At 31.2% G+C, this 8,823-nt stretch overlaps 1 pseudogene; it reads left to right on the top strand.

The window, feature by feature from the left end:
- The first annotated feature begins 5,529 nt into the window (after positions 1-5,529).
- Positions 5,530-7,761, top strand: LOC124826882 (aldehyde oxidase GLOX pseudogene; annotated as a pseudogene).
- Positions 7,762-8,823: the final 1,062 nt, after the last annotated feature.

Here is an 8,823-nt window from a genome sequence, read left to right as displayed (position 1 = left end):
GTCATGTACGTGTAGAAGACATGGTATATGGTTGTCTCCTACGCCCACCATTGGGCGCGTTGGACCCTGTTCCACTCTTCATCAAACCACGGTTCATGCTTCATAATTCATTGAATTAAATATGTTTTTCGTCCCTTAAGTATCACACGATTTTAGTTTTAGTTCCTACTTAAAACTTTGATGGTTTTTAGTTTTCATAGTTTTAAAACTCTTACTATTAGTCCTTAAAATTGGACGACGTTAACTTTTAGTAGATGTAACTAACGACTAGCCCATGTGTGATGTCACCTTCCTTAACTACTTTTAATTAATGTGACAGTAAAGGTGTGGTGGTCAGTCGATCTGGTAGGTGGTCGGCCACAATGTTTGGTGGTCGGTCGGCCGGGTGGGTTCTATTACAATAAACAAAACAATGCAATAGAAGCGAACTATATAAAAGACCGAACGGTGTTGGGCAAAGACCAAACGGTTATGGAGACGGGTGGAGTTCAATATATGAAATGAAAGACCAAATGGTGTTAGACAAAGACCGAAGGTGTTGGGCAAAAACCGAACGGTTATGGTGACAGGTGGAGTGCAATATATGAAAGACCAAACCGTGTTGAAAAAAGACCGAACGGTTATGGGCAAAGACCACCATGCCGACCACCAGCCGAGTGGTCGACTACCCACTAGGCCGACCGACCACCACACCTTTACTGTCACGTCAATTAAAAGTAATCAGGTGGCATGACACGTGGGTTGGTCGTTAGCCACGTCAAACAAAAGTTAATGACATCCAATTTTAAGGACTAATAGTAAGAGTTTCAAAACTATGAGAACTAAAAACCATCAAAGTTTCGAGTAGGGACTAAAACCAAAATCGTGTGATACTTAAGGGATGAAAAACATATTTAACCCTAATTCATTCATCTCCTTACTTGTATGAAACTCCCTTTACAAAAAATAATTATACTTTAACAACATTTTTTTTTATAATATTTTAACATTATCTACGTGTCATTATGTGATTGGTTCAAAACTAATCCACAATTAATAATAATAATTATAAATACCAACATGAACCAATCACAGAATAACATATAGATGATGTTAAAATGTTGTCAAAAAATTATTCTCAAAAAAGTATGATTATCCTTAAAAAGAAGTGTAGAATTATATACTTTATGTGTCCGCAATTTCATACCGTTTGTGGCTCCAATTCTACTTTTGTTAAGCAACTTTCTAACACCATATTTAGGTTTTTGTGTTTGGTTTATTATTATCTAATAATAAAAATCACGTACTATTTAATAAAAAAAACTACATCGTTTAATAATATACAGAAATAATAACATGTAAAAGTAACTAAGATATCACATAAGAATAACAATCACATAACCCAATTAATAAAAGAAATAAATAAACAATAATAACTTTAATTGAAAAATATAAGACTTCTTATTACTAAATAGATTAAAAAAAGGAATAAAAAAATTAAAAAAATTTAAATTTATTATAAACTTCAAATATAATTAAGTTTTTATTAAAGTATTTATATTTTGTTCAGTTTAAAATAGATATAATAAATTCTGATAGCTTTTTATATTTAATAATGAAAAATATCCATACGTGAAATAATGGATTAGTTAATTTTTATTTTAACCATATGTATTAAATTAAAACATAATAAATAGTTAAAATTCATTTAACAGAATCTTTTGTTGTTTACCTGAGAAGATTCAAATTCTTAAATTATTGAATTAATTTCAGTTTTAAGTTCAATTGTATATTGGTAAATATTTTTCAAATTCCAGTAATATTTTTTTACGTTTTGTTAATATATAATATATATATATATTATATATATATATATATATATATGTGGTATTTATAAAAAAAGGTTTCGGGTGAGTCGTCACAAAAAATTTGAAATTATAACTAATTGTTAATGTAAAAAGTATTTTTCTAATTTTAACCAAACAAAGAGAGACTTTTAACTTTTTTTCACAAAATCTGAAAAGTAATGAGTTTTGTATGCATTTTTATAATCACTTTTAAAAGATAAATTGCCTAACATGCCATTGTTGTCCAAGCATTGGACAGAAGGGATCTAAGACTTTGCTTTCAGCTTTGGTTTACGTTTCAAACCAAACAAAAAAAGTTTATAAGATGTTCTCAAAAGTCCTTTTCAATTGCTTACTATGGTTCTCACTATTATTGCTTCTCATGAAAAAGTAATTACCATATCCAACTATTACAAACATAGGTTTTCAGTCTTCGCTTCCAGATGCGTTTACATTTCAAACCAAATTAATAAATATTAATAATTAAAATGAAAGTAATTTGTATTAAATGATAATCAGTCGTAAACTTCACTTTATTTAAATTGTAAAATAAGTGTCCCGATAGAAAATAAAGTATGTAGTGAAATTAATTAGTTTAGATATTTGATGATATATTTTTCTAATCTTGAAGTATAAAATAATTTTATCCCTAGCTATATAGTTAAACTCTTGTTTAAATCGTAATATATTAATGTTTTTTAATACATATAATTTTATAAGATAAAGTCTAATTTGAATATTTAACCTTGATGTGTAGGACAATGATTAAATATACTAATTTACTTTAACAGCACTAAATGTGGTAAAAACAAGAAAAGATGGAAGAGGAAACAGGGAGAAAAAAAGAGAGTATAAAGCTATGCTTTTTACTTATATGATTAATGGTACGATCGATGAGAAAAGGAAAGAGAAAACTGAACCCCAATAAATGTTTATTGTTTTTATACTAAATAAATAAACAAAGGGAACAAAATTAATACCAGAACTGTTGTAGACCATAGTTTTCTTCCTGGCTTTTCTGCTACCTTTCAACAAAATGAAAAGAAAAACATTGCCTCTGATGTAATCATCATCCTACCATTGAATGATACGTTATTTTTTTTATTTTAAAATGGTGGAATTTTATCATCAATTTATTGATTTGAGTAAATTCTATAAAATTATAGATTGAAGTAAATCGTCATAGTTTGACAATTTCGGTCTAAATAAATCATCATTCAATTATTGAATTTAGCATCAATTTTTTCTACAATAAAGTCATCATTTCAAAATGATTTTTTTTAATTAGTGGTTATTTTAATAACATTTTTCTTTTTATTTTTTATTTTTTATTATATATGTTGCTATACTAATCATAAATAAATAAAATAATTTATATTCTTTGTAAAATATTACTATTTATATTTTCTTAATTAAGATAGTATTGCTTTTCGAATAAGGTTTAGATACTTAATTATTTTCAAAGGCACTAAACTATTTTTTATATAAAATTTTGGATATTTTTTTATTTGGACTTAACTGATTATTTCACTATAATAATTTTTTTTGTAAAATTAAAATTGAAATTAATTATAGTATACACCTTAAATTCTATTTTTCCTTTTCAAAATATATAACAATAAGGTGTATTTAATATTTTAAAATCTAAAATAATTAAAATTATTGTATAAAGTAATTATTAATGTTTTACATTAAGATGTATCATGCCAATAATTAAACTTATTACTGTATCTTATTAATTTTTTTATTTAAAATTAATTGAAACATGTATATATGCTTTGCCTTTTATCATGCTAAAAGAAGAAGAAAACTTAGTGCATTCTAAATCAATTATGCTATAATCTATAAACTTAACATTGATAGAAAATAATGTATATGAGACTCATTGCTCATATAGATAATTACCCTAATTATATAATCTACTTAAGTCGAACATAAAAGAATATAAAATTTATCATCTAAACAATGGCGAAGTACATCTTAAAAATAATTAAATATCTAAATCTTATTTTTTTTAATATAATACTATTACAAATAAAAATAAAAAATTATAATATTTCAATTAACAGCATAAATAATTTGATTGTATACATCTATAATAACTAGTTTATACGTATATAATTAATAAAAGATACAAAAAATAATTATTAGAGCAACTAACTACCCTCTTAGAAAAGAAAAGTCGTTATCATATTAATGACTTTAATGTAAAATAAAAGTCAAAGTTATCCAATCAATGACATGTAACTTTTATTTTTTAAATTTTATTTACATCCATAAATTTATGTTAACGTAGGTTGTCTTAATTTTAACATTTTCCTTTTATAGATTCTAATATATGGCGTTATTTTAATAGAAAAATGTTATAAGAAGTTCAATATTCTCTTTTAAAAGTAATTTCTAAACAATTATTCTTATTTAAATAATAAAAAAAATGCATCAGTATAATAAAGTGAGTGCTTGAGTAGTTATTATTTTTAAATCGTTTTTTTCCCTGTAATATATATTTCAATTAGGGTTTTGTTTATTGTTGATATTTTTAAAGTTAAAAAAAAATCTCATCGCATGATAATCTTAAATTTTGTAAGAAATGATTATAAAATTCAGATTTAATTCTTACCCTAAATTACACATTAAAAGAATCTGGATGTGTTTGTCTTTGGGAGGGTAAACGAGACACGCTGTACGAGAATTATCTTTACAAAAATTACTTCCCTGAATTTCAAAACTCAGGTTTTCACAAGTATAAGTTTATTGAGAACCATTCATTGTCTAATCTGAGATTACATTTTAATAGGCGGCTAGTTAGCTTGTTACAGTTGTCTTCAAATTTGTCAAATGAAGCTTTAATGGTGAACGATGTTCCAAGAAATTCATCCTTATTTTTCAACTTCATAAATCACGATAACTTATGTTCTTAATCACCTCAGATTTTTTAAATCACGTTGTTTCCTCTAATAGAAATACAATACAACTGTTCATGATACACACACGCTTAACTTTCTTATATTAAATGTGGAAAACAATAATGTTAAAAGTGCTCTTTTGAATCTAAATAATCATACGACTTAAATACTCTCTAATATTTTTTTTTACTTATGACTTAAAAAAATGTAACTGCGAAAAAGTTAACGAGCAATATCATGTGTTGTATAAAAGCGTATATTTTGGTGGTTGTTTGAGACATTACGTCTGATTCATGCATTCTATGCAAGAATGAACACCGATGAATGGAAAGAAACATAAGTATCATTGAATAAAACTAAAACTAAAGCGCACTGGTAAGTCCTACTATTTAACTCCCCTCTCCTCTCCATCCAAACATAGTTCTTTATTGTTGAATTTAGTTTTTTTTTTGCAAGGCTTTTACATTTTTGCTATTCTCTGATTCATAAACTTTCTACCTTTGACTAAAATTAAAATTATTTTTATTCAAATGGTTATATGTTTTGATATATTAGTTTTAGTTAAATTTAAAATTAATTAATTACTATAATTCAGGTAAGGAAATTAATAAATTATTAATATATCAATTCTGACCAGATTTAAATCCCCTGTCAGAATTGGCAACTTTTTACAGTTCGTTTTGGACTAGAGATATGTTTGGCCATGATTGTATAGGTTAATACTTGCCTTCTTAGAGTTTCCTTTTACTTCCACTACTTGTCCAAACACAACGTTCAGGAGTGGCAATAAAAGCTCAACCAAATCAGCCATGGCAAACTGCAGCTACCGGTCTTTTCACCAACCTCTTCTTCAAAACCCAAAACAAAAATCAAATTTTTATACATCTAACATAAAGAAGATCATGTACCAAAACAAATAAAGAAATTAAAGGACGTTGAAACCAAACAAATCTAAGTGATTTTGAGCGTGCAAAAGAGACTCGAGCAGAAAGAGAGAAGACATCAGTATCCCCACGCGTTGGCTTGCGTGTGGGATAAGTATTTTCCAGATTCTCTATCATTCGTCTTCAACTCTTGGTATCAGAAGTATTTAAAGCCCTTGGCAGCCAGGCTATACTGCACTGCACCTCATCTCACCCCACCACTTTATCACTCTTCACCATTCTCCAAGCCGCCAAACCCACACCAATGATCCCTTCACTCTCTCTCCATATTATTCCTCTTCTCGTTCTTCACATCCTCGTCCTAGCACCGCCGTCGCCGGCGGAAGCCCGCAATGGACAGTGGCAGCTCCTCCGAGAAAACGTTGGCATTGTCGGCATGCACATGCAGCTCCTCCACAACGACCGAGTCATCATACTAGACCGCACTGACTTTGGATTCTCCAACATAACCCTCCCCGACGGTAGATGCCGCAAAAACCCAAATGAGATGGTCGTCAAAACCGACTGCACCGCACACTCCATCGAATACGACGTCGCAGCCAACAGATTCCGCGCCCTCTTCGTCCAAACCAACGTCTGGTGCTCCTCCGGTTCGGTTTCCCCCGACGGAACACTAGTCCAAACCGGTGGCTTCAACGACGGAGATCGTGCAGTCAGAACCTTCACCCCGTGCCACACGTGCGACTGGCGCGAAGTTAACAATGGACTATCAGCTCGAAGATGGTACTCCACCAACCACATCTTGCCAGATGGACGACAAATAATAATCGGCGGTAGAAGACAATTCAACTACGAGTTTTACCCCAAGACACAAACCACGGCTAAGAACGCTTACAGTTTACCTTTTCTCGTTCAAACAAACGACGCCTCGGCGGAAAATAATCTCTACCCCTTTGTTTTCTTAAACGTCGATGGCAATCTTTTCATCTTCGCAAACAACCGCGCTATCTTATTCGATTACAATAAGAACCGTGTCGTCAGAACCTACCCTCAAATACCCGGTGGAGACCCACGGTGCTATCCCAGTACCGGTTCCGCCGTTTTGCTTCCGTTGAAGAATCTTCGAGAATCCAATCTGGAAGCCGAGGTTTTAATCTGCGGTGGAGCCCCGAGAGGGGCTTATCCGGATACTCTATCGGGTCGGTTTACCGGGGCGTTGAAAACGTGTGCTAGGATTAAAATAACCGACCCGAACCCGAGTTGGGTGATGGAAACCATGCCAGGTGCGAGAGTCATGAGTGACATGGTTTTACTCCCAAGCGGCGACGTTTTAATCATTAATGGAGCTTCAGCAGGGACGGCGGGCTGGGAATTGGGTCGGGACCCGGTATTGAGTCCATTTCTATATAAACCGAATAATCCGATCGGGTCGAGATTTGAGGTCCAAAACCCGTCAGATATTCCACGAATGTACCACGCCAGTGCCATTGTGCTTCGTGATGGTCGCGTTCTTGTGTCTGGGAGCAATCCTCACGCGTGTTACAATTTCACCAACGTAATGTTCCCAACGGAATTACGGTTGGAAGCGTTCTCTCCTTCTTATCTTGAGCCCGGATTCTCTGTCCTGCGTCCCACAATAGTGTCCCCTTCGTCCCAAACAATGGTGAAGTACGGTGAGACATTGAAGGTTGGATTTGAGGTGACCGCGAGTTTGTCTAAGGATTCGGTGTCGGTTACGATGTTGGCGCCGCCTTTTGCAACGCACTCCTTCTCCATGAATCAGAGGTTGTTGGTTTTGGAGGCGCAAGATTTGAGCAAGGTTGGGAACTCGACTTACGAGGTGGAAGTTACGGCCCCGGGTTCCGGTGTTCTTGCACCGCCGGGTTTCTATCTGCTATTTGTGGTACATGAAGAAATTCCAAGCCACGGTATATGGGTTCGGATGGTGTGAATTTTACTCACTGGCTGCTGAGACCAAGAACATATTTCCTTCATATTCTTATTATTTGTGTTCTCTTCTTTAATTGAAGTTATTTGTTTTTGTGAATGGCAGTTTCAGAACAGATTTGTTGGTGAGCATTTATTAACTGTAAGATATGGGGAGATAAGAGAGTCAAATAAAATTATTTACATTCTTCTTGGATTTTTCTTTTCGTTTCTTACACCCTTCATTTAAGAAGCTGGAAAGAAAATTTTCAAAGTTTCTTTTTTTTTTATCCATTAAAACAATACATTTTCTTATCTATTTATTTCTTCCGTCCCTTTTTTTTTTCTTTATTTCACTCACAATACAAATACAAAAATCACGATAATTTAATTTTGAAACACTTACGCTAAAAAAGTTTGTCCTGGAAATCAGTTCAATGTGGATTAATATTCAATATAATTATTATAAAAGGAATTTTTTTATCTATATGAAGATCCATAATTTGAAAGGTGGGTTCATTTTAACAAAGTGGCATTTTTTTTATGTTTTAAATCTTATTTAAGAGTTCTTTAACCTCTCGTTTCTTTTAAAAGTACAATTTCTTATCCTTATTGTTCAATTGAGTTTTAACATTTTAAAACCAAACTATCAAGAGTTTAAAAAGTATTTGATGCAATATAAATTATTTGCCATAAATATAAATATTCTTTGTATATTGAAAATTAGTTATTTATAGTGTATTATTAATTATAATATAACTTATTTAGTAAAAGATAATAATTTATTACAAATTTTAATTATGAAGAATAAACATTTATTCTATGAAGTACACGTATACTAAACTACTAGTTACTAATATTTTAGTTATTATAATATGTTCCATACGACTAAAACAGTAAAATGACAATAGATAAATACTTTTAAGCACTCAAATTACATTATAATTACAATTCATACTGTCATCTTAAAAAAAAAAAAAACTCTTCAAGAAAAGTATTGTGTATTGTGAAACCTAAATTGAAAGTGGAAGAATAATAAAGGGAGCGTGAAGAAAAGTATGGCAATAGTCTCATGCTTTCTGTTAAAAAATATAAAAAAATGCAGCTAAATTAAAGTGCATTGTATTGTTTAAACAAATGCTAGCTAGTACAGATTATAGAACTTAGTGACGAAGGAATGCATAAAACTATATAATTTTGTGGATTAAGCAGATACAACATATAAAATTTCCACCCAATTACGAAAAATAAATTGATCAACTGCTGTGAAAAATCAATAAT

Source organism: Vigna umbellata, chromosome 7, assembly GCF_029865625.1.
Source record: "Vigna umbellata cultivar VRB3 chromosome 7, Vumbellata_1.0, whole genome shotgun sequence".
Taxonomy (NCBI): domain Eukaryota; kingdom Viridiplantae; phylum Streptophyta; class Magnoliopsida; order Fabales; family Fabaceae; genus Vigna; species Vigna umbellata.
The sequence above is the reverse complement of the archived record's forward strand: the minus strand, read 5'-3'. Positions and strand labels throughout refer to the sequence as shown.